General features: G+C 31.9%; 2 long non-coding RNA genes across 2 annotated transcripts; one reads left to right on the plus strand and one right to left on the minus strand.

Annotated features, from left to right (window-relative positions):
- Window positions 1-3,863: 3,863 nt before the first annotated feature.
- Window positions 3,864-25,717, plus strand: LOC127710930 (uncharacterized). The gene is made up of 3 exons (XR_007986402.1): window positions 3,864-4,226; window positions 19,923-20,037; window positions 25,554-25,717. It is a non-coding gene; the product is annotated as an uncharacterized LOC127710930 (long non-coding RNA).
- LOC127710928 (uncharacterized) lies at window positions 12,181-13,709 on the minus strand. The gene is made up of 3 exons (XR_007986400.1): window positions 13,580-13,709; window positions 12,753-12,865; window positions 12,181-12,408 (listed from the first exon to the last, which is right to left on the minus strand). It is a non-coding gene; the product is annotated as an uncharacterized LOC127710928 (long non-coding RNA).

Consider the following 25,717-nt stretch of genomic DNA (forward strand, 5'->3'; position numbering starts at 1 on the left):
TTCTGCGTATTTATACATCCCAGCAATTTGTGTTTAATTTACGGTTTAAAAAGGAAAAATATAGGATGTAAAAAACCATACATCAAAGTAGAATATTTATTAGGACTAAAAGAACAAAATAGGTTGTAATTCTATTCTTTTACTGTTGAACACTCGAAGAATAAAAATTTTAATGATACTTATAAAATCACACATAGAATGAATTTCCCGAAGAAAAACTCTTTAATTAAAAAAGAGCCGACATTTCGCAACAAAGTAAGATAGAGTGCATACTGACTTTTGTTTTTAGAGAGAGACGACTTAAGCAGAGTAAAGATACATTTGAATATTTTGTTGAAGTCTATTGTTGAAGACTTTATGTCGCCATCAAGATGTCTCATGATTATTTAAAGTGACTGCCATTTTAGTTATGCGTGCAGTCAATCATTATCATCAGGCAACTACAATTTCATGCATCTTTTCCAAAAGTGAGTAATTTTTACAAGTGTACAATGTATGCAGTTGGATATTATTTCAGACTAGTTTTATTCTTTTTTCTTTAACATATTGCCAGTAACAATCATACATTTTATATATTTTTACCGTTACACGGAGTTCAGAATAGTTATGGAATCAAATTACAGGCTTTGCAGTTTGGCTGAGAAAATCTGGTTTATAGTTAAATTCTCAGCAAAAATATGAGTTCTGTTAAAAATTAAGCTTGAAATTTGCTCTCGTAAGGAATAGGCGCATGTAATATTTGCTGCTGGATGTGGTATGATCCTAATTAAGGGACAATAACTCCTTGAATAAAAATGAAATCATGCCATCTTACACTCTAATATCGGTCGATGTACTCTCACAATAGACCAACGCGATAAACAATATTAAGACGTGATCTTGCAAAATGCCTAGAGCAAACTGCCAGTGTAAAGAATTTAAATGCTGAAAAAAGAAAACACTTGAGTACTACTCCCAAAAATTAATTTGGGATTGAAAAAGGGCAATTCCTAAACGTATTAGCTTTGTAAATTGTTTCCATACGTTAAAAAGCTAGGCGTAAAATATATTTTTTTTTATAATATTCCTAGTATAGAATCATACTTCCACGAGATTGATTGATTGTTGGTTGCTTAACGTCCAGTGGCAAAAATTTCATGCATGTTCAGGACCAGAACAAATTAACAATGAATACAATAGGTAGATACTGTAATAGAGGCTGTTCGGGATAAAGGTATGGGTATTTGGACTGCCACTGGGAAATGAGGGTAAATTGGATTCAGACATACATTTTGCCTTGCAACAGGCCACCTACGGACTCCTCAAAATAGTTGGTACAAGTGTTCTTAACGTGAAGAGAGCGGGGCGCCCTCTGCTTACGAGGCATCGGATTTAACATCCCTATTCTGACCGGACGTGGCTGCGTACTTGTACATCATACACTGCCACTTTGACAAGGGTTTTACTACCGGTCGGAAGAAGACTTGTAGGGACCATATTTCTATTCACCAGTCACCATTGGGGGGACTACTTCCAAGAGATAATGGAACATCAACATCAAGGAAAGGAAATGTCCCGTTATCATACATAATGGTGTTAAGATTACCATGATAAATTCTAATATATGGTCACTATTAATGTAAGCATGAAATCGGGTGCATAAATTGCATTCGTATATTTTAAAAAATCTGAATTGTTAACAGGATATATCGTCTGTATATCTGCATGTATTTTTAAAACCAATGTTCGTAGAGTCTTACTGACATGAATAAATTCATATATAACAGTAAAGGGATAAATATGCAATAAGAGGGACACAATTAATTCCTATCGTAATACAAATCGCTTAGCGGAATACTTTTGCCCAAAACAAACGTAAATATTATTATCAAGAAAAAATAAATAAAATTAATGTCTTTGATTTATTCTACTCATGTCCAAATAATGGTATTCTGTAAGTCATATCAATTAAAAAAGATACTATGAAACCCTTTTATATTTTAAGATCGATTTATTGAACAGTAAAACTTTCTAAAGTTGTGTGGTTGTGTAGAATGAAAAGTAGAAAAATCATGATTATTAACGGAGACGAACTGCCCTTCAAAATGTTTTCCATTGAAAGGTCTGTTTTATATACGTTGTAGCATCCTTGAAAAAAAGTCAAATCGTACTGAGAGAAGTACCGATTGATTTTATTTATAGATGATATTATGTATCTTAGAGTGAATTAATTAAAAAGTTTGTTAGCGGTGAAATACTAGTACTATTGTCTACGAAATTATAGAGAAGCCATACACCTTTATAAATTATTATTTTACTATCGTTGGAAACATAAACGCAATATATTATTTCAAATGATTTTTTAAGAGTAACTGTGACCTTTTTCTGTTGACGAGGACTTCTATAAACAGAATTTTGATATACAAATGACAATCCTATAGATAATCCACCAGGTAATTGCTAGCGAACATAAGAAAGTATAGAAAGCTTAATATGTTTCGTTTCTTACATAATTGGACTGCCCCTGACTACTTTCGTGATCGAATGCCCTCAATCGTTTGTATATTATGTGATTGTAATTTGAAAAATATAAATAATTAAGTAGTACCCCAATAAAGATTAGATATTACAAAAATGAAACACGTTTTCACTTCTACTACTACTGATGGAACGATTGGTTTATCGTCGCTATCAATGGAATTTTTTTTCTTCAAAATTTAACACTATAAGGAATGGGGATAATCTGGATTGTAAACATTTTTTTTGTCATCTGCTTGAGAATATTTTTTTTCATCAAATTGGGGATCAGAATATTTTTTTTACAAACCAATCATAACCGGAATGTTACCAATTAATAAGGGCTCTGTCGAGTGGCGGGTCGCCCTATTGTGATCAGTCTGTCCGTCCGTCCGTCCGTCCGTCCGTAACAAATTGTGTCCGCTCTATATCTAGAGAACCGTTAAAATTTTATACTTTATACTTGACATGTATATTAACCAACACCAGAGGGTGTGTCATAATGTTTGTACAACTTCCTAGATCAAAGTTCAAGGTCATAAACTTTGGTTTCAGTTGACAACCCCATGTCCTATGGAAAAGATCGTGTCCGCTCTATATCTTGAGAACCGTTATGATTTCAAAGTTTATACTTAACATGTATATTAACCAACACCAGAGGGTGTGTCATAATGTATGTACAACTTCCTAGGCCAAATATAACACTTTAACTAAAAAACATAGAATAAAATCACTCTCAGCAAATAACGGGACTATGTAATAACTTAAAAAAGTGCTTCATATCAGCTTATCCATACACATTTTTTACCACATGCAAACTGATGCTGATCATTGTCATTGATGTTCTTAACATTTGCTGCAGTATTCATCTTTATGTCTTTTTCCATCAATCCATACAACTGGCTTAGTTCTGTTCTCCTGTGAGTAATTAAATGTTTTAATGGCTCCCATCTCAATGATGTCTAGTTATTTGATTATAATCAGCAATAGACAACTATTCAATGACACGAACACCTGAAAAATACATGTGTATATTATTAGTAATCGAAATGTAATGAAAAGTCAATTTAAAAAAGAACGCCGCTTTATTAGAAATTGAACATATTTGCAGTTCAATTTAAATGTTAGATAAAAAAAATGTATATACTTATTGAAATTTTCATTTAGATGGAATTAATTTGAAACACCTCCTCTTTATCGCTTCTAATTATAATTTTTAATACGATTTCTACTGTGCGATAGAAACATGAGAAGGTAGACAACGGTTGAAAAACAATACGCATCATTTTCCTGATCTAATATCTAAAAGTGTTAATGACATCTGAAAACGTTTTAGAGGCGTATTTCACAAAAGAAGTATCGATTTTGTTAATAAGAGATATGTTAGGCAAACAGTCTACTAGAATACGCGAACACCAGGTCGGAAAAGCATGAAAATATTCCGCGTGACCTTCTCATTATTTGTTCTTTTTGTTTGGACTTTATGTGAAATAGTCGTTATAAAAAAACAAAAAGACAAAATATTTAGCGGACATGTGCTGTTTGAGGTATCTATGCCGATGTGGTCAATATGTGCCCAGTTTTGCTCTAGAGTAAAAATGTGCAAATCTATTAACTTTATTGCATGGAACAAAACTTGCCAGATAAACGATGCTGAACCCGGGGGATGTTATGATGAACTTCTTGAGAGTGTTGGAAATAGCTTTGCCGCTGCATCTACTTTTCCAGAGGTAAATAAAATATAGTATTTGTTGAAACCTATGTCAAAATAATCGACCATGTTATTTATTCCACCAAGATCAATGGTGTACAAGTAAAATGATGATTTAGAGGATTTCTTTTGTTCATGATTGGGAATAAAAACAGAGTTATAACTGTCTTTTTATACCGGGGTGACAAGCTCATCGGCATTCTTCGAACGTCATTCGGACAGAGCCTTCCCGAAAACACACACGAAATGTGGATACTTCAAAACATGCATTGCTTATTATTTCTCGTGTCATTTGTGTATTTCTGATACGTTTTATTATGTTATAAATCAAATTGGAGATTTGGTGCAGTTTATGTTGGCCTAATATACAAATATATAAATTAAAAAAAAAAACAACACAAATTGCTTTCTTTAAAAAAGAAAAGCAATACGTGAACCAAGGACCGCTGACTGGTCACCAAAATTGCTGCTGAATTTTTGTTTGCTTTTGAATTGAAATAATTGACTGTAAATAGAATAAGATAATGATGATGTTAAAAGACCTTTATTAAAGTTATGTTATTGTGTGTATTTTCTTGCACAAGTCAGTTGAAAGCAATGTTTGATAGTTGTGAATAGAAAAGTATATATATACAGCTACTATTTTAATATACATTTCGAAGTTCGAATATTTTATTTATTACTTGGGAATGTATATCATTTTTTCATAACCCCTTTGCAAAGACCTGTTTCTAAAAACCGGATGTCTAATGCAAATTGCACAAACCAATCGCATTATAAATTTAGCACTCAGTTTGCTTTATAATCTGGATGCATTGAATTTATCTATCATATCTTCATACTTTGTTTCCTGCATGGATGCCTTCAACAATTCTCAACTCGTTATTGAAGCTGTCTGTACTCATGGTAGATGTTGTATATATAAATTTAAAGTCCAATTTCCATGTGAAGTGAAACCCTGTGGCATGCACAAGAAAGTCTCGTATATTTTTCTTGAGAGTAACACACCAGCTTCATTGGGACCTCTTATAAAGAGACCACACCAGCTTCATTGGGAGCTCTTATATAGAGACTTATTTTGGTCTCATAAAACATCTCAAATTATAAGAATTTCCTGATTTTACTAAAATCAATCCAAATATTCTACAGGAAAACTTGGTTTTGAAGAATATCTTATTTTCAGAACTTTTATGAATACCTGAACATACTCTAAAAAGAGCCAATTTATATAAAAAGATACGAGGATTAAAATATTGTACGCCAGACGTGAGTCAAGACTACAAAGAATCATCAGTGACGCTCGAATAAAAAAGTTAAAAAGGCTAAAGTACGAAGTTAAGTAATCTATTTCAATTTTTTTTGTGGTATCTTTTGCCGTTTGATTACGGACTTTCCGTTTGGAATTTTCCTCTGAGTTTGGTACTTTTGTTATTTTACTTTTACCTTTGGTAGAAAATCCTTAGCATTACGAAAATGTCAAAATTTATAATAGGACAGTAACTCAAAAAAAAGAAAACGAAAGAGAAACAGCTAGAGGTCAGAATACCGTAAGTATAATGATGACCCTGCTTGATAGTCACATGTCAAGCTCTTACTGCCGTTTCCTGAACTTAGATAAGAAAATCGAAAATTCGCATTCACGAGTGAAAATAATATTTATGCATGCACGTGGTATATTTGCGCAAGAAATAGTAAATAGAAAGCATAAGCACTGATACTCTGGATAAGAATACGCATTTGCGTCATCACATATATTAATCTAATAGCTGAATTCGGATGTCAAACTACCTACCTCAAGTATTTTGATTCGTGAACGCAAACCGATAGTGTGCGTGTGAACAGGGGGTGTATAATGTGACTGAATCAAGACGTGCAGGATAGCTGGTCAACAAAATGAATACAATTTTCAAAATCGTACCATAGTACAAATATTTAGTTGTTATGAGGTTGAACTATCAAAACAAACAAACAAAAATAGAATTGAAATGTTATAATAAACATACATTCCTGTTAGTGAATTTTTTCCGAAAATTTAGAATATAATATTAATAAAACCGAAACGTTAGGAATTTACGGATGGACATTTGATTTATCATATCAATATCTTTTTAAAGTCTAACATTCCACTGTATGAATATACTGCTATACAAAATATAAGCAGAGACTTATAAATCCATACTAAAACAGTATACAATAATTAACATTATGAAAGTAATTAAATTTTGTTATGATTATGTAAAATATTAATTACGTTTTTTTGTGATATGCAAGGATTTAAAATCCTTGTGAATTGAAACCATGCAAATATTCTTTCATTCCCGACCGTTTAAAATGTAGATGTGTAGCTAACTTTGGGTACGCATCCCTGCTCATTGTTGCTCAAACGTTGCATATAATTTTCATAAATGTAATGACTGTTCAAACCTATGAGACACAATGCACGTATGTATGACAATTTTAATTATATTCTATTAAGAATAATTTCAGTCTCAGTTTAAACTTAATAATGACTATTCTTTTAGTCTGGTAGTATCTATTAATGAAATTAGATATATTTGACAGAAAAATACTTGGGTTTGATTATCTTTCTGCTTTCCGACCACTGTGTTTATGACCTAAAATAAATATTTTGAACAGAAATATCGTTTTCCTAATTTTCTTCCTGCTATGATTGAAATACAAAATATCAAATAATAAACGTTCAGAAATAGTCAGTTTATTCAGGGACATTATATATCAATAAACTGTTCCCAGAACACAAATATCTTGTGTATATCATTTTGGGGCTTAAGCCTCAAAACTATACAAGCTTCTCCTTATCAAATATGCAAACATTGTTCTTTAATATTATCATAATTCATTCAAGATGAGTAGAAAAAAGAGAATAAAATAGATTTTCTCTTTTTCAAATATAAATCGTTATTTGTATTTAGCAAGGAATTGTAATGTCAGGAAGGCGTAGTAGCATTTGTTTTTTGGTCAATCAACTAATGGGGTAAACCTAAAATAGCATCTCTTCATCGCTTTAAAAGAAAGGAAGAATCGAAATTTATACATGTTATTAGTTGTAATTATCCTTTTAACTACAAAGGGTAACTTTTTTTAAATGAAGATAAGCAGAGAAATAAATATAAATAATGTATTATTTAAAAATCTATCTGACGACTTAAATCGTTTTAAGGCATATTTTAAAAAATACGGAACGTTTTTGAGTGCTTTGTAAAGAACACATTCTACTGAAAAAAAAGGAAAATATCATCGGTAAAAAAAAACAAGACACAATACTGCTTTCTTGGTTGTTAGATTGCATCAAAATTTACCCTTTGACATTCTTATTATTTTTTGTTTTTTTGTTTTTTTGTTTTTTTTTGTTTTTGTTTATAATGTTATAATGTTATATTCAGAATGTACATGTGTTATAGATACATGAAATTCCGGTACCTTATCACGGTCTCGTTAACATTAGTATTACACAGTTCATTATCATGGTTAGTACAGTTAGAACACAATATACAATTTTAAAACAGAATAGTTAAGTTAATAAGTATATTTTCTATATTTATAAGTAAGTATAAGAAGTAACAATTATGTATTGTATACTTTGAGTCGGTTTCTTAAAAAATATTTTTTTAAATAAAAAATGAAAAAAAAAGATAAAAACTAAAAAGTAAAATAACAAAATTACCGAACTCTGATGAAAATTCAAAACGGAAAGTCCGTAATTAAATGGCAAAATCAAAAGCTCAAACACATCAAACGAATGGATACCAAATGAAACCACAGATCTAACATGTCTAATGAATTCTGTATCATAAGCATTCATATAAATAAGCAAAGAATATCTAAATCTGATTAAAATTTCGGAAGATAAATTTATTTTTTCTGCAATCAATTTGGTAATGTTGTCACATTTGCGTTGTTTACATTCATTTATTTCATAATGCTGACAAAACTCATTTTCGAAAATTTCAAATACATCAATTCGTTTTGCTTTCTGTTCTGACATATAATAGACTTTATATGCAGTAAAAAGTAGAATAGTCAGAAAATTATGAATACCATAATAATTTTTATCATTTTTATTTTAGACATTCAAAAGAGTATTTATTGATAAAGTATGATGTCCTATTCTAATTTTATCAAGTAACAATTTCATTTTATCCCAAAACAATACCAGATATTTGCATGTTAAAAAGTAATGTTCATAATCGTCAATTACATTTTATATATGACACAAAAGACTTTTCTCAAGGAGAATAGTGTTAGTTTGGATGGTAATATGTAATGTAGAAATTTATACTTTAGCATTTTCAACTTGTTTTCTTGTAAATGATTGAAAATGAAATAGAGTATTTGTTCTCTTTTGTTTGTTTGGTCAAGAGCAATATGTCTGTCCAATTTTTCAAACCCTATTGCTTTCTCACAATATATGTCAATATGTCAAAAAGGGAAAGATAAATGTCTTTAGAAGACAATTTGTGTATTGGTATCTCTTTACCTTCCCTTATTTGAAAATTAAACTCAGAACTTTTGTTTTAATTGATTCTTCTTAGTTGATGCAACCACTGTTTTGCAATTGCTTTCACTAATTTTGAGTATTCTGAAAGCCAATTAGCATGCGAAGACAGTTTATCTAATATCATATTTTGATTGATTAACCCATTTTCATCAATTATATTATTGAAAAATAAAACTTCACTTTTTAACAATATTAATAGATTCAATCATATCATTCCTAGCATTGTTGAGTTTCTTTTCTTCCAATCGTTGATTATTACTTTTCTAATTTCTCGTATTACCGTTGCAGATTAAGTTTTTTACATTTTTTTTTCATTCCAAAATAAAACGTAAACGCCTTCATGGTTCTGTTTGTTCATCTAATATTTTCACCTTTTTTCTCTATACAACTTCAAATTTTGAGCAATATTCCTTCTGTTTTATTTCTATTTAGTTTAAGGCCAGAATTTCAAATTGATCCAAAAAAATCGATTATATTCGATGTAATTTAAACTGCTTGTTTTGAATTAACAAATATAGTAGTATCATCGGCAAGCAGACTTAACTAAAGAGTATGGGTTTTATTATCTAGCTTAATTTGAAAAACTTTTAATTTTTATCTTGTCTCAATCTACAGGCTTAAATGTCATCAGCAGAAATTCAACCATTATTTAATAAACAGCTCTTTATATCTGTATAAAAAGTGTTTATCCACCTTAGCATAGCCTCATGAAAGCCAAATTACTTTTAAGAATAATATATAAATTCCCGTTCCAAAGATTCAAATGCCTTTGATTGCTCCATCTTTGTTTACTTTTTCTGAATAGTCTATAATGTCTTGAATTTGTCTAATATTGAATGCAATATATAAGTTTTTAACGAACCCATTTTGATCACTGAAATTTTTTATGCAATAATGGTTTTAATCGCTGTGCAAGTGAATATGAAATGATTTTGGTATCTACAAGAGTAATTGGTCTGTAGTTTAACTGGTCATTTAAGTTTAACGGGTCGTTTTTCTTGTAAATTAGGGTAATTAAATATAGTTTTTGAGAATTTGTCAATTCTTATTTCTCATAATATTGATTAAGAACATCTACAGCCAGATATTTTAAATTAGACCAAAAAGTTATTATTATTCAACTATAAATTTAACTGGTAAACCATCAGTACCATTTGTTTTAGTTAGTTTCATTTTAAAGACAGTTTTAGCACATTCTTCTATTGCAAACTTTCCTTCGGTTTCATTCCTGTCGTTTGTGCTAATTAAGTCTACATTTTGTTTTGTATTTTCAATTTAATTTTCAATGCTTTTTAAATCTGGCTTAGTTGAATTATATAAGTTTACATAGTAATCCCATCCCATTTATAAAATTTTACCTTGATCTTAAATAATATCTCCATCACTATTTCTTAAAGCAATAATACATTTCCTTGTATGTCTGGATATAAATTTTTTTATTTCTCATATTTTCGTATTTGTTTATCAAATCATTTATTCTAATTTTGCATGAAACATCTTCAAGTATACTATCCTTTAGTTTAACGTATCACTAAAAAGTTTTCTTTATTTCCGCAACAATGGTTGATTTTAAGCAAAATAGATAAATGGTCTGCATATTGAATTACGGTAGGTCTAATGTCCATTTGAACTACCCTTGGTCTTACATCTTGACTGACTAGAACTAGTTTATTCTGCTGGCGAGTCCATTACTTTTCTCCTCCAGGTATACTGTGATCTTAAAACTCTCCAAATATCTATTATTCTAGTCTTTTGATCACATTTTTCAAACCATTTGTCGTATGTTTTTGTTTTCTGTTATCTTTACCAATACTTTTCATGTCCTTTATAATCCTGTCTTCTTTTTGTTTGAACTTTATGTGAATTTATAGTTATAACAAAACGAAAAGACAAAATAAATTGAGCCCATTGTTGAGAATTTTGCGGGAGTTACGACGTCGCGTTTTACCTATTGTATCTAGGGTTGACATCAGTGCAGGACGTAGCCTTAGCACCTCAGAATATATGAAGTAAACGTTAAACAGTATGGTTGTGTTCTTTCTATATTACGATAGTTGATTTAGCCCCGATATGTATGGTGCCGTGACCAGGATTATATTGAAGATGGAGAAATTAAAGAATATCAGAACTGGAAATAGAAGTGCAGTGACGAGACTTTTCCGAAAAGTCGAGGAGGCGAAGGCAACCACGGACTTTGACAGAGATGAACTTCTTGCAACATACGATAAACTTACACAGAAGAAGAAATTGTTGGAGAAACTTAACGAATAGATATTGGAAGCAACGGATTCAGACGACGTTGAAAGTGAAATAGTAGATACAGATGAGTATTCAAATAATTTTGACAATAAAATTAGACATTTTTGTAATTTCATAAAAATTGGTCAGAACCGTACACCAAGTTCTAATGAAACACAATCTTCATATCAAGTACTCAACGTAGAAAGCCCTCCTTTCCGCCCAGCAAATGTTGACAACCTTCAAAACACAAAAACATTCTACGCTTCATCCGCCGCTCAACCACAGACATGCTACAATGGCTCTGATACAGGTCGTATTGCTCCACAAAATATAGCATCATGTACCCAAGTTATCACTACCGAAGTTTAATGGCAACATTCTATATTGGCAAACGTTTTGGGATTCGTACGAATCTGCTGTACATTTCAATCCTACTTTGACAAACATGGAGAAATTTAATTATCTGAAATCGCAACTAGAAAGCGAGGCATTGAATACGATAACAGGATTTGCGCTTACAAATGGAAATTATTTGGAGGCTATAAATGTGCTCAGTACAAGGAACGGTTCAGACAAACACACAGAATTACGGAAGCCTATTTACAAGCACTTTTAGATATTTCCCAACCACGATACACCTTGGCAAGCTTAAGATTATTTTATGACCGATGTGAAGCCTACGTAAGAGGTTTAGAATCGCTCGGACAACCTGAGACGTCATATGGGACTTTACTGGTACCGATTATTATGAAAAAGTTAGCTAGCGAAATTAGACAGCACTTTTCAAGAGAACACGGACCACCCAGCAAACACAATTACGTCAGTACAACGTAACTTGAAAGTAATTTTTAGTCTCGTTTACGTCACTAACTAACGTTATTTTTACGTAGAAATGGATGGTATCAAATACGTCTTCCTGACGTAATTTTCGACGTCGATTCGACCTATTAATGACCTTGAAATTACGTACTTTACCTAACAATTACAGATGCAGACGTAACAGCGACGTCATAATGACGTATTTTCAGTCAAAAGAAATGACGTCGTACTGTCGTAAAAAGGGAGGGGGTCGATTAGGTGAATCTTTAGTTTCCTGTGTCTGGTCTATTTATGTTGGCAATGGTGTTGTCTTTTTGTCTACGAATTATGGTTTGTGATTGCCCCTTTTTCCGTTCTTTATTTTTGACCATGTAGATGGGACATTCTAGTAAAAGCTTTATGCACTAAGACAGCATGAGATGTTTCCGACAGGCTTTATTCAGAATCAAAATCAGATCAACCTTTAATAATTTAATTTAATTGTTTGATTGAACAAATTTACAAAAATAACGTAATCGTCTATCATTGTTCACTACTCTCAGCATGGGCCTTTCTCCTACACTGAAGCTTGCTATCGTTCCTACACTGAAGCCTGATGTCGCTGTGGAATTTGGCGTTGAATCTGCACATTGAAATAAAAAAAAAATCAGTATTGCTATTTAAATCAGCCTTTCAAAATTCTATAGTTAGGGAAAACTAGATTTATTCAAATTCTACTCCCGGTGAGGCATGTTATGCATAATAGGCTTACTTTGCTGTTGCTTCAATCACATTTCAGACCAAAACATGTAACGTTGTATTGTTGTATTGAAATAAATTGAAATAAAACTATTTCTAAATAAATTGCATTGCACAATTTTATTTTATCTTGTAAATAACGTGATTCATTTCTAAATGCATATTGATATGACATAAAGTAATAGTGTAAAATTTATATATTAGAATTAGACTAAAACATGACCATACCATTTATTCCGCATTCCTCTGCTTAGGATGAGTGCTTCAAGTTCCTCTAATAAATCTTCAAGGTCCACCGTCTTTGATCTAGGGAAATTTCTATCGTGAGATTTGAAATTAATCTAAAATATAATGCATGTATTAAAAATTTATTCACTATATATAAAAGTTAAAAATTTTGCATAACAGCTCTTATATGAATACTGGTTTTGGCTATTTTTTTTATATTTCTTAAACTTTATACTAAATTTATGTCTTTATTGTCAAATGCATGATTAAATGTAAGTCATATAAAAATAGGATATATGATAAAAAAAGATTATGAATTACTTTAACATGTTAAACTTTATCTGGGATATCTTTGTAAATATATATATATATATATATCTTTGATAGCGTTTTACACTAGACTACAGAATTTTTATACATTTTGCTGTATTCTTATGATTTAATACTTTTTGTCTCACTTGGAGGCATTAAAAGATATCAATTATGCAATACCAGTTTATTATATATTTACACATACATCATGTGTATCTCAGCTGCATGTGCGTTTGTCATTGTTTTTTCATAACTATTTCTATATGATCATGCAATAGAGTATAATACATTGTACTTCCAGTTGTTATAGACGTGATATATCAAATAATTATCGTTTCGTTGTATGATTTCGTGTATATTTTGTTGTGTAATTTATATATCATTCAATGTTTTAATATCAAAGAGCACCAAAACTCCATCAAAAAGAGAATAATATTTCATTAATTGTTATTTAAACATAAGTAATACACGGCTAATTATACAAATGTAATAGCATAATTGATTTATAAACATACCCCAGCTTCTTTACATTCTTTTCCGTGTGTATAAAGTTCTGTGTGTTGATAATGCTATTTTGAATTTTATTTATGACCTATTTCCTCTGGCAGGCGCTCCCATTGATATCAAATTCAATGTAATTTAAAACACAGCGCGGTCGAGTGATATAATTGTCAACTATAACAAATCAAATCAGATCAAATCAAATCAAATATTTTATTGTCTTATAAACTTTACAGTTTGTGACCAACATGTATTAACACAATAAACATGTGTTTGTGTATGAATAAAAGGAGAGTTGTTTATTTCAAGATAGAATATTTGCAACGCACAAAAATGTGCATCAGATTAAAATAATTATCAGAGATAATTTATGATATATTAATGAATATCGGATAAACATGCACTGACCACAATTTATCAGTTGAAAGAACATTGTTTTTGAGATGCGCAAAACATTGTGTCGTAGCACACCAAAGTTTAAACAATGAATACAATCAATAAAAACTATATATGTACAGTTATAATGTTAAAATTTGCTCACTAACGACCAAATAGTACGTAAATTTTACTACAAAATAATTACGATACACAATATTAGAAAACGTATTACTTAGGTCAGTGAGACGTCACAAATACAGTATTACTTGCATACGTTGTAATGACGTTTTAATTACGAAATAATTTACGTAAAAAAATACCGTCAGAACAACGTCATTATAACGTATCTGTAAAATTCAATTACGTAAATGTAACGTTTATCATACGCCGATATAAGTAAAAGTTCGACGTTATAAAAACGTCATTACAACGTATTTCCAAAAGCCCATTACGTAAATATTACGTAAAAATACGTTATGTTTTACGTTACCAAACCTCGACGTCACAATGACGTCAAATTAAGGTAACTTCAGCAATAATTTATATACGACCAAATTATTACGTCGTACTTACGTCGTGTGTTTCTTGGGCATCAAGTTGAAATTTGAAGATTTAAGGAAGAGCATACTTAACGAAATTCAAATCATGGAGGCAGGACAAAATACAGGTACTTATCTTGAATCTATAGACCACCAGTTTGCAAACACATCTATAAGTACATTTCACACAGGAAATATTTCACCACAAGGAAAAACAGCACACAACGCGAAGAAAGGCCCCGGAATATTAAGGAGAGACCATGTGTTTTTTGTAAAGACATACATGCGCCAACATACTGTACCAAAGTTAGTGACCATAAAGCCCGCATATCTGTAGTTGAACGAGACAATTTATGCTTTAATTGCTTGAGAATCTTCATGCTAATGAGTGTAAATCAAAAAGAACGTGTAGACACTGTATCAAGAGACACCATTCCAGCTTATGCAATGTAAGTTACCATGGTAACAGGGAAACTGCAAGCAACCCAGATAAACAGAACAATCAAAGTCAGAATCAATCTACAGCTGTCAATATCATTAATAAAAGTGAAAACAAAGATGATACGAAAGTTTTACATTCTTCGACACAGATGCGCACAAATGTGCTACTGAAAACGGCTGTAGCTCCTGTATGGTCAAGTAGTATATGAATGGATACTAATATTTTATTTGATGAAGGTGCACAAAGATCTTTTTTAACAGATGATCTAGCGAAAAAAATGAATTTGAAAACTGAAGGAGTTCAAGTTGTACACCTTTAGGCATTTGGAAAGGACAACAGCAGCACGAGAGAACTACGTAAATACACCGTACACATCAAAACAGAAAATAGGCGTTAATTTCCGATTGAAGTTCTAATTGTACCTACCATAGCAGTCCCACTTCAAAATCACATGCGCTATGTTAACCGAAATATGAATTATCTTAAAGGATTGAGACTCGCTCATACAGTTACCAAAGAAGATTCTTTTGAAATTTCGTTACTTATTGGTGCCGTATATTATTGGGACTTTATCGTAGACGAAGTAATACGAGGAGCTTGGATACTTACTATCAGGACCCTTACAACAAGGTGGTGTACGTTCGGGTACGTCATCCAGCATCTTTAACGTACTGGTTTCGAATAAATCAGAGGATGTTGGCGTAGAAGATATTATAAAGGAACAGACACGTCGCGGATTTATCGAGAGAGTTGAGGAAGTAGAACCGACAGGGAAAAAATTAAAAGATGGACTGATTGATACGTATGTAATGAACTGTTGTGACTTATTATGGACTGTTACGACAATGTTTGATTTTTTTACTTACTTTCAAAAACCTATAATATGATACTATTTCATTGAAAGGAGAACGGAAAATACAGACATTCTGTGATTTGTGTATACGAAATAGACTCATTGTGATTTATTTCAAAGATAACTAATCTGGAAGTTAAATGACTGTGCTAAAGTTTTTAAGTTTAAGTTTTAGATTTGATAGACAGTAATTTTCCTTGGTTTTCAATTTATTGTAATTTAATTTTAATATTTACTTTTCGCGGCCCGGAGAATGTTGAGAATACGGCGGCAGTTACGACGTCGCGTTTTACCTATTTATTTGTATCTAGGGTTGACGTAAGTGCGGGACGTAGCCTTAAAACCTCAGAATATATGAAGTAAACGTTAAACAGTATGGTTGTGTTTTTTTTCTATATTACGATAGTTGATTAATCCCCGATAGCCATCTAGAGTTTTAGGTATCTATACCGATGTGGTAAATTTGGGTCCAGTTTTGCTCTAAAGTACAAGAGTGAAAATCTTTATTGCATAAAACAACACTTACCAGATAAACGATGCTGAACCAGGTTAACGTCTTGTGAGATTTGAAACAGCCTATATTCGTCCATTGGTAATTATATAGTGTAAAAACTTTTCATCCTATAAAAGGACCATAACGTCATACAAATACATTATATTAATGTTTTGACAGAGAAATAGTTTTTAACGCATTGTTTTTACAGTTATTTTTGGTTTTGTTTTTGAATCCCTTTAAGTAAGTTTTAAGTATATGTTTTGCAGAGTTTTATAGTTATATAGTAATAGATATATGGTATTATAAGGTCACCTGGCCCTATGGGCTAAATCAGCCATTGCCATCACTTAGCCACCGTCAACTTTTTCAAAAATTTCCTCTGAAACAACTTTACCAATTAAACCGAACATAAACTAACGGGTCATAAGGGTTACTCGTATGCAGTTGTGTTTTTCTTTTTTGTCAATCAGCCAAGTTGGCCCACATAGGTAAATATAGATCATATGAATAAAATTCATTAATTGTCTATATCTCGAAAACCATAAATCTGACAGGTAATTAATGCACAGAAGATGGATATATTTCGTCTTTTTTCCCACGAAAGCCAACAATATTTCGTTAACACTTTTTTATACTTCACCCTGATGTTTAAAAACAGCAAATATATCACAAGTTGATTACAAATTGATACATGACAGGTCATTAATATGCAAAAGGTAGATATATTTCGTGATACATTCTTTCGAAAGCCTAAAACTATTTCTTTGACATTTTTTTTACTTCACCCTGATGTTGAAAAACAACAAGAACATTACAATATGTACAAAAAAATTATACAGAGTCATTACAAATATAAATTATTTGTAAAGATGAACTACATATCAAGGTCTAAACGATATAACCTGTCAACATGAACTACAGGTCAAGGTCTAAACGATATTTTCTGTAAACTTGAACTACAAGTCAAGGCTTAAATGACATAATCTGTAGAAATGAACTACATGTCAAGGCTTAAACGATATTACCTGTAAACATGAACTACATGTCATGGCCTAAACGATATAAGCTGTAAACATGAATAACATGTCATGGCCTAAACGATATTATCTGTAAACATGAACTACATGTCAAGGCCTTACAGGTATTATTTGTAAACATGAACTACATATCAAGGCTTAAACGATATTATCTGTAAACATGAACTACATGCCAAGGCCTAAACGATATTATCTGTAAACCTGAACTACATGTCAAGGCTTAAATAATTTTATCTGTAAACATGAATCACATGTCATGTCCTAAACGATATTAGCTGTAAACATGAACTATATGTCAAGGCCTTAAATGTATTATTTGTAAACATGAACTACATATCAAGGCTTAAACGATAATATCTGTTAACATGAACTACATGCCAAGGCCTAAACGATATTATCTGTAAACATGAACTACATGTCAAGGCTTAAATGATTTGATCTGTAAACATGAACTACATATCAAGGCTTAAACGATATTATCTGTAAACCTCAACTACATGCGAAGGCCTAAACGATATTATCTGTAAACATGAACTACATGTCAAGGCTTAAATGATTTTATCTGTAAACATGAACTACATGTCAAGGCTTAAACGATATTATCTGTAAACATGAACTACATGCCAAGGCCTAAACGATATTATCTGTAAACATGAACTACATGCCAAGGCCTAAACGATATTATCTGTAAACATGAACTACATGCCAAGGCTTAAATGATTTTATCTGTAAACATGAACTACATATCAAGGCTTTAATAATTTTATCTGTAAACATGAATTACATGTCATGTCCTAAACGATATTAGCTGTAAACATGAACTATATGTCAAGGCCTTAAATGTATTATTTGTAAACATGAACTACATATCAAGGCTTAAACGATAATATCTGTTAACATGAACTACATGCCAAGGCCTAAACGATATTATCTGTAAACATGAACTACATGTCAAGGCTTAAATGATTTGATCTGTAAACATGAACTACATATCAAGGCTTAAACGATATTATCTGTAAACATGAACTACATGCGAAGGCCTAAACGATATTATCTGTAAACATGAACTACATGTCAAGGCTTAAATGATTTTATCTGTAAACATGAACTACATGTCAAGGCTTAAACGATATTATCTGTAAACATGAACTACATGCCAAGGCCTAAACGATATTATCTGTAAACATGAACTACATGCCAAGGCCTAAACGATATTATCTGTAAAAATGAACTACATGCCAAGGCTTAAATGATTTTATCTGTAAACATGAACTACATGTCAAGGCTTAAACGATATTATCTGTAAACATGAACTACATGCGAAGGCCTAAACGATATAATCTGTAAACATGAACTACATGTCAAGGCTTAAATGATTTTATGTGTAAACATAAACTACATGTCAAGGCTTAAATGATTTTATCTGTAAACATGAACTACATGTCAAGGCTTAAACGATATTATCTGTAAACATGAACTACATGCCAAGGCCTAAACGATATTATCTGTAAACATGAACTACATGCCAAGGCCTAAACGATATTATCTGTAAACATGAACTACATGTCAAGGCTTAAATGATTTTATCTGTAAACATGAACTACATGTCAAAGCCTTAACGATATTATCTGTAAACATGAACTACATGTCAAAGCCTTAACGATATTATCTGTAAACATGAACTACATGCCAAGGTCTAAACGATATTATCTGTAAACATGAACTACATGCCAAGGCCTAAACGATATTATCTGTAAACATGAACTACATGCCAAGGCTTAAATGATTTTATCTGTAAACATGAACTACATATCAAGGCTTGAACGATATTATCTGTAAACATGAACTACATGCGAAGGCCTAAACGATATTATCTGTAAACATGAACTACATGTCAAGGCTTAAATGATTTTATGTGTAAACATGAACAACATGTCAAGGCTTAAATGATTGTATCTGTAAACATGACCTACATGTCAAGGCTTAAACGATATTATCTGTAAACATGAACTACATGCCAAGGACTAAACGATATTATCTGTAAACATGAACTACATGCCAAGGCCTAAACGATATTATCTGTAAACATGAACTACATGTCAAGGCTTAAATGATTTTATCTGTAAACATGAACTACATGTCAAAGCCTTAACGATATTATCTGTAAACATGAACTACATGCCAAGGTCTAAACGATATTATCTGTAAACATGAACTACATGCCAAGGCCTGAACGATATAATATGTAAACATGAACTACATTTCATGGCCTAAACGATATTATATGTAAACATGAACTACATGCCAAGGCCTAAACGATATTATATGTAAACATGAACTACATGTCATGGCCTTAATGATATTATCATGATTATCTATAATTTTGAACTACATGTCAAGGCCTAAACGATATTATCTGTAAAGATGAACTACATCAGTACATGTTAAGTCCTAAATGTTATTATCTAGAAGCAGAGGCAGGATAAGTTACACACAATTTACATAAATTTGCTGTTTTATATTTGTTATTATTTGTTGTTTTCCCGTAACAACTAAGAAGTACACGAGGTCCAATTGCAATAATTTCAATTCATTTACGTTTCAACTTTCAGGAACTAGCTGGTCCATGTAAAGGTCATGACTGTAAGCTTAATGAAGTGTGCATGCAAAAGGGTACGGCTTACAAGTGCTTCCCATTGTTTGCAGATATGCATTCGCCTGAAAATAGTAAGTTATCTTAAGACCGTCTGTTTGGGCTGTCTCCACAGCTTGGTCAGTAATTTATACAAGTTTGTTGAAAGTAAAATGATAAAAGTACCGAACTCCAAGGAAAGTTTAAAAAACGGAAAGTCCATTAACAATTGGCAACATGAAATAGTAATTCACATTTAAAATACAACATTTTGCAAGAAAGTGTTCATCGACTGATCGATATTCAATTTAAAAAGAAAAAACATTCGAATAAATATTTGTTATATAATTCAATGGTCCACTTATACCGATCCCTTTTACAAAGAAAGACAGAAAAATACACACACTTTACAGTTATTAAGATATATAATAATCATCTTACCTCAGTGCTATGTGTTGTAATTCTAAATTCAATGAAATTATATTTATAGATTATATGATATAAAGTTTATTCGTTTTGTAAATTTAAAAAATACCGAACAATACTATTTTGTTGCAATATAGTCATACTGGCTGCACGTTGAAGAAGCTATGCAAAAACTTTGTATACGGTCATTCGGTGGCTAGGTGTAATGCCAAATGTATGCGCTTTTCTAGTATATCACCCCCTTTCAGCGGGAATCCAAATAGAGCGGTACAGAAATTATTTCAAAATAAACTTTTGAAGAAAAAAAATCACAAACTGGGTAATAAAATTTCAGCGATCTATAGAATATCTAATCATGATGCAAATAGTCTTAAATTCTGTCATGTATGCTTTTTTGGTATATTGTTCACGCCTGAAACAGAAAAAAAGAAACCGAAAAATGAGGTTTCTGTCCAAGATCTGGACTAATTTGGAGTTTAGTATGACGTCCATTATCACTGAACTAGTATACATATTTGTTTAGGGGCCAGCTGAAGGACGCCTCTGGGTGCGGGAGTTCCTCGCTGCATTGAAGACCCATTGGTGGCCTTCGGCTGTTGTCTGCTCTATGGTCGGGTTGTTGTCTCTTTGACACATTCCCCATTTCCATTCTCAATTTTATTTATTCCTGTAGATTGCATGCCTATGTTGTGGGCATGAACATCAATTTTCTTATTTATAGTGTGAAACAAGAAGACATTGTTTTTTGTCGTTCTGCATTCAAATTCTGTATTTGGTTCGGAGTAATGCAAAATATCGTATTTTTTTGTACTTTTTATGACCTTGCTCTTTAATGGAATGCAGCAGTCGAGGTTACAGGGTTAAACCGCATGATATCAAATAATTATTGATTATTTAATTTTGATTTTTTTTTTGGCCGGTGGGTATCTTACTAGATATCAAAGAATTGATTATTTTCCTCTTCTGATTTTTATTATAGTTTTATGTACTTTTTGTCTCGCCTGAGACGAAAGTCGCGGAAAGCGAGATATAGGGATTGCTTTTCCGGCGACGGTGACGGTTGCGGCGGCGGCTGCAATTACGTCGTCAACAATTGTTAAGTTTTCTGCTTAAGTTAGTTTGATAGGAACTACTTGTGAAAGATCATTGATATTTTGTATGAAGATGCATTACTATCAGTACATATCAGTTTAACTACAATTTTAAGGCCCTGCCCCCTAGGCCATGGTCCAATGACTTTGATTTAATTAGCCATTTTCAATGTTAAGTTTTTTGCTTGAGTTAGTTTGATAGGAAGTACTTGTGATAGATCAATGATATTTTGTATGAAGTTGCATTACTATAAGTACATATCAGTTTGACAACTATTTTGAGGCCCTACCCCATAGGCCATGGTCTAGTGACTTTGAATTAATTAGCCATTTTAAATGTTAAGCTTTGTGCTTAAGTTCGTTTGATAGCAGCTACTTTTGATATATCAATGATATTTTGTATGAAGTTGCATTACTATCAGTACATGTCAGTTTTACGACTATTTTGAGGCCCAAACACCTAGGCCATGGTTCGGTGACTTTCATTTAATTAGCAATTTTCAATGATAAGATTTCTGCTTAAGTTCGTTTGATATGAACTACTTGCGATAGATCAATGATATTTTCTATAAAGTTGCATTACTATCAGTACATGTTACATTTTAGTTTGACGACTATTTTAAGGTCCTGTCCCCTAGGTCATGGTCCAGTGACTTTCAATCAAATACAATTTTCAAGTTTTATAATTAAGTTAGTTTGATAGGAACTACTTACAATATATTTTATTTTCTATAAAGTTACACTGCTGTCTGTACATCTCAGTTTGTCAACAATTTTAAGGCCCTACCCAATAGTTGGTCCAGCGACTTTGAATAAATTAGCAATGTTGCTAGCTGTCCATCAGATTGTCTTTTTCTGAATTTTTTGCCGACAGGCGAAACATATCTCTGTGTCAACAGTTTATTGTTGCCTACTGATCAGTATTAACAATAAAGATTTGAGTTATAAACAAAACAAAAAAAAACCAAAAAACGATTTCAAAGCTAATTAACATTAATGTGCCTTTCACTATAGATTATCAGGAACATGTACTCTTAAAAGAACTCGAAGAGCTTCGATTATGATTACTTAAAATGACATACACAAGCATTTGCTTGAATTAACTTCGGAGAAAAATTAACATTCCGTTTTTTCTGCTCTCCGGACCGTTACACCGATCGCAGTTGGTATGAGAGTTAAAAGGGCATACGATAGAGATACAGGGGAGGTAATGACATTGCTAACATAAAATGTTATTTTTGACGACTTCAAACTGTGACATATCGGGAAAAGATGCATTTTCGACTGATTTTTATCATTCAGACTAATTTAACTTGAATACGAGTTCATGAACCACTCTTTTTAAAAATGACATTTGGCTTGATTATGTATGAAGATTATTTGTGCCAATTTCTATGAAAAAATCACCGATGAATTTTTTTTAAATTAGATGAATATACAGCCAAAAATGCCGTTCTTTGACATGTTTGACTTAAATCATGAAAATGTTTTAAAAATGAATAATTTCCAAAGAATTGTTACACAAATTCAATGCACACTTATGTAGAGAAGATGATCCAAATGCTTTAACAAAAATCCGCTTGTGTTTATCTTTTGAAACAAAAAAGATAAGTATGTCTTTTCAAAGGATAGAATTGTTAAATAAACCGAAATTTCTAGTAAATGTCTAAAATTTCGACCGCATTTACCCCTAAAAGACGCACATGAAGGTATATTTTTATTACATTATTAAAAATTGACTAGGTAAAAAATAGCTTGTTTACAAAAGAGACGATTTTTCATTCCCTATTGTTAATTTTCCCTTTTTAGACGGCGATGTTACTTTGGCTCCATCATACGGTGTTTATATATCCCAACCCGTTCGTTATGCCCGTGTGTGTAGTGATGTCATAGATTTTAACGAACGTTATCAATGCATCACTGAGTTAAGCCATTTCAATTGATATTTTATAGTGTGTCTTTCTACATGTATGTTGAGGTAGGGTGAATGTTGGCGCCTATTAAAACGTTTAAACCCACTGCATGTGTTTGCACCTGTCCTAAGTCAGGAGTCTGATGTTCAGTGGTTGTCATTTGTTGATGTGGTTCATAAGTGTTTCTTGTTTCTCGTTTTTAATATAGATTAGACCATTGGTTTTCCTGTTTGAATGGTTTTACACTAGACATTTTTGGGGCCCTTTATAGCTTGCTGTTCGATGTGAGCCAAGGCTCCGTGTTGAAGGCCGTACTTTGACATTTTTGACCTATAACGGTTTACTTTTACAAATTGTGACTTGGATGGAGAGTTGTCACATTGGCACTCATACCACATCTTCTTATATCTATTTTGTCAAAAATTCACCGTGGGATCAAAACTGTATCGTATGCCCTTAAGCTCAGACGTTATAACGACAAACAACGAAAGACTGACGTCAGCCCAAAGTGAATTCGAATATCGGATAGCCTTCCCGTTGGAACATGTTTCAGTCCTCCGGTGAATATGAATAAGTAAATATAAGATGATAACAGCTTATAGATGAGCAACAAGTGATCATAAATCTGCATAAAATAGAAAAATTACGATTTCATTGAAACGTAAATCAAACATAAATTGTCCACGTCCGGTCTTTTTTTGTGTATGATGTATTCTGCTTGGTATCAATCTTGTGAGTTAATAGATATAAGAAGATGTGGTATGAGTGCCAATGAGACAACTCTCCATCCAAGTCAAAATTTATAAAAGTAAACCATTATAGGTCACAGTACGGTCTTCAACACGGAGCCTTGGCTCACACCGAACAGTAAGCTATAAAGGGCCACAAAAAATAACTAGTGTAAAACCATTCAAACGGGAAAACCAACGGTCTAATCTATATAAAAAACGAGAAACGAGAAACACTTATGAACCACATCAACAAACGACAACTACTGAACATCAGCTTCCTGACTTAGGACAGGTGCAAACAAATGCAGCGGGTTTAAACGTTTTAATGGTACCAAACCTTCACCCTTTTTCTGAAACAATATTGTAACATCACAACATAGAAAGACACACTATAAAAATTCAACTGAAATAGCTTAACTCAATCAAAGGACATATTAACACCATTGAACATACACTGAACAAATAAATTTGACCTATGACACAATGTAAATACAAAATAAATAAACTAAGGGGAGAATAATAAAAGTAACATGTTATATCGGTAAGAAATGTTAAACAATTAAAGAAAAACAAAATGCTCGAACAAAAATACCATTCATTTGCAATAACTTTAAACACAGGTAAATGAAAATAATTTAGTTGTTAGGTATACGTGTACAGTACCAATAGAGAAAGGAAATATTTTTACAAAATAAATAATATTGATACAAAATAAATAAACTAAGGGAAGAATAATAAAAGTAACATGTTATATCGGTAAGAAATGTTAAACAATTAAAGAAAAACACTATGCTCGAACAAAAATACCATCCATTTGCAATAACTTAAAACACAGGTAAATGAAAATAATTTTGTTGTTAGGTAAGCCTTTTTCAACTGATTTTTATAGTTTGTTCTTACTTGTGCCCTTACACCACTGTCCCAGGTCGGGGAAGGGTTGAGCGCTCACAAACATGTTTAACCCCGCCACATTTTTATTTGCCTGTCCCAAGTCATGAGCCTGAAGTTCAGTGCTTGTCATAGGTTTATGTCGGTCATATTTGTTTTTCGTAAATTGTTTTGTTATAAATAAGGCCCCTTAGTTTTCTCAATTTAATTGTTTCATATTTTTCATGTCGGGGTTTGTAACATCCGACTATAGGGTATGGATTTTTCTCATTGTTGAAGGCCGTACGGATGCTATAATTGCTTTCATCCACTTCATTTGAACTTTTGTGGATAGTTGTTTATTATTGGCAATCATGCTACATCTCCTTATTTTTATATTGACATATTCATGTTTGATTCATGTATCAGTACTTTATTTTTACGGAAGGTTCGTTAAAATAGAATTACCTAATATTTCTGTTAAAGAACAATTATCTCAAATAAGTTCTTTATAAATATATCAATAATAATAAAAAATAAAACAACAAATGGAAGAAATAACTATGTCTCTCCCTTTCTTAAGATTTCCAAAAGATATTTGTTGCATGCTCTGGAAATCAACAGTCAGTATTGGACACTTGGAAAGATCCGTGTTTGGGATTGGACATTGGCTTAGGAAACATTGAAAACTCGTGTACCAATCGACACCTCAGAAGTACTATGATTGACAAATGGAATGGATCAATT

Source organism: Mytilus californianus, unplaced genomic scaffold, assembly GCF_021869535.1.
Source record: "Mytilus californianus isolate M0D057914Y unplaced genomic scaffold, xbMytCali1.0.p SCAF_8, whole genome shotgun sequence".
Classification (NCBI taxonomy): domain Eukaryota; kingdom Metazoa; phylum Mollusca; class Bivalvia; order Mytilida; family Mytilidae; genus Mytilus; species Mytilus californianus.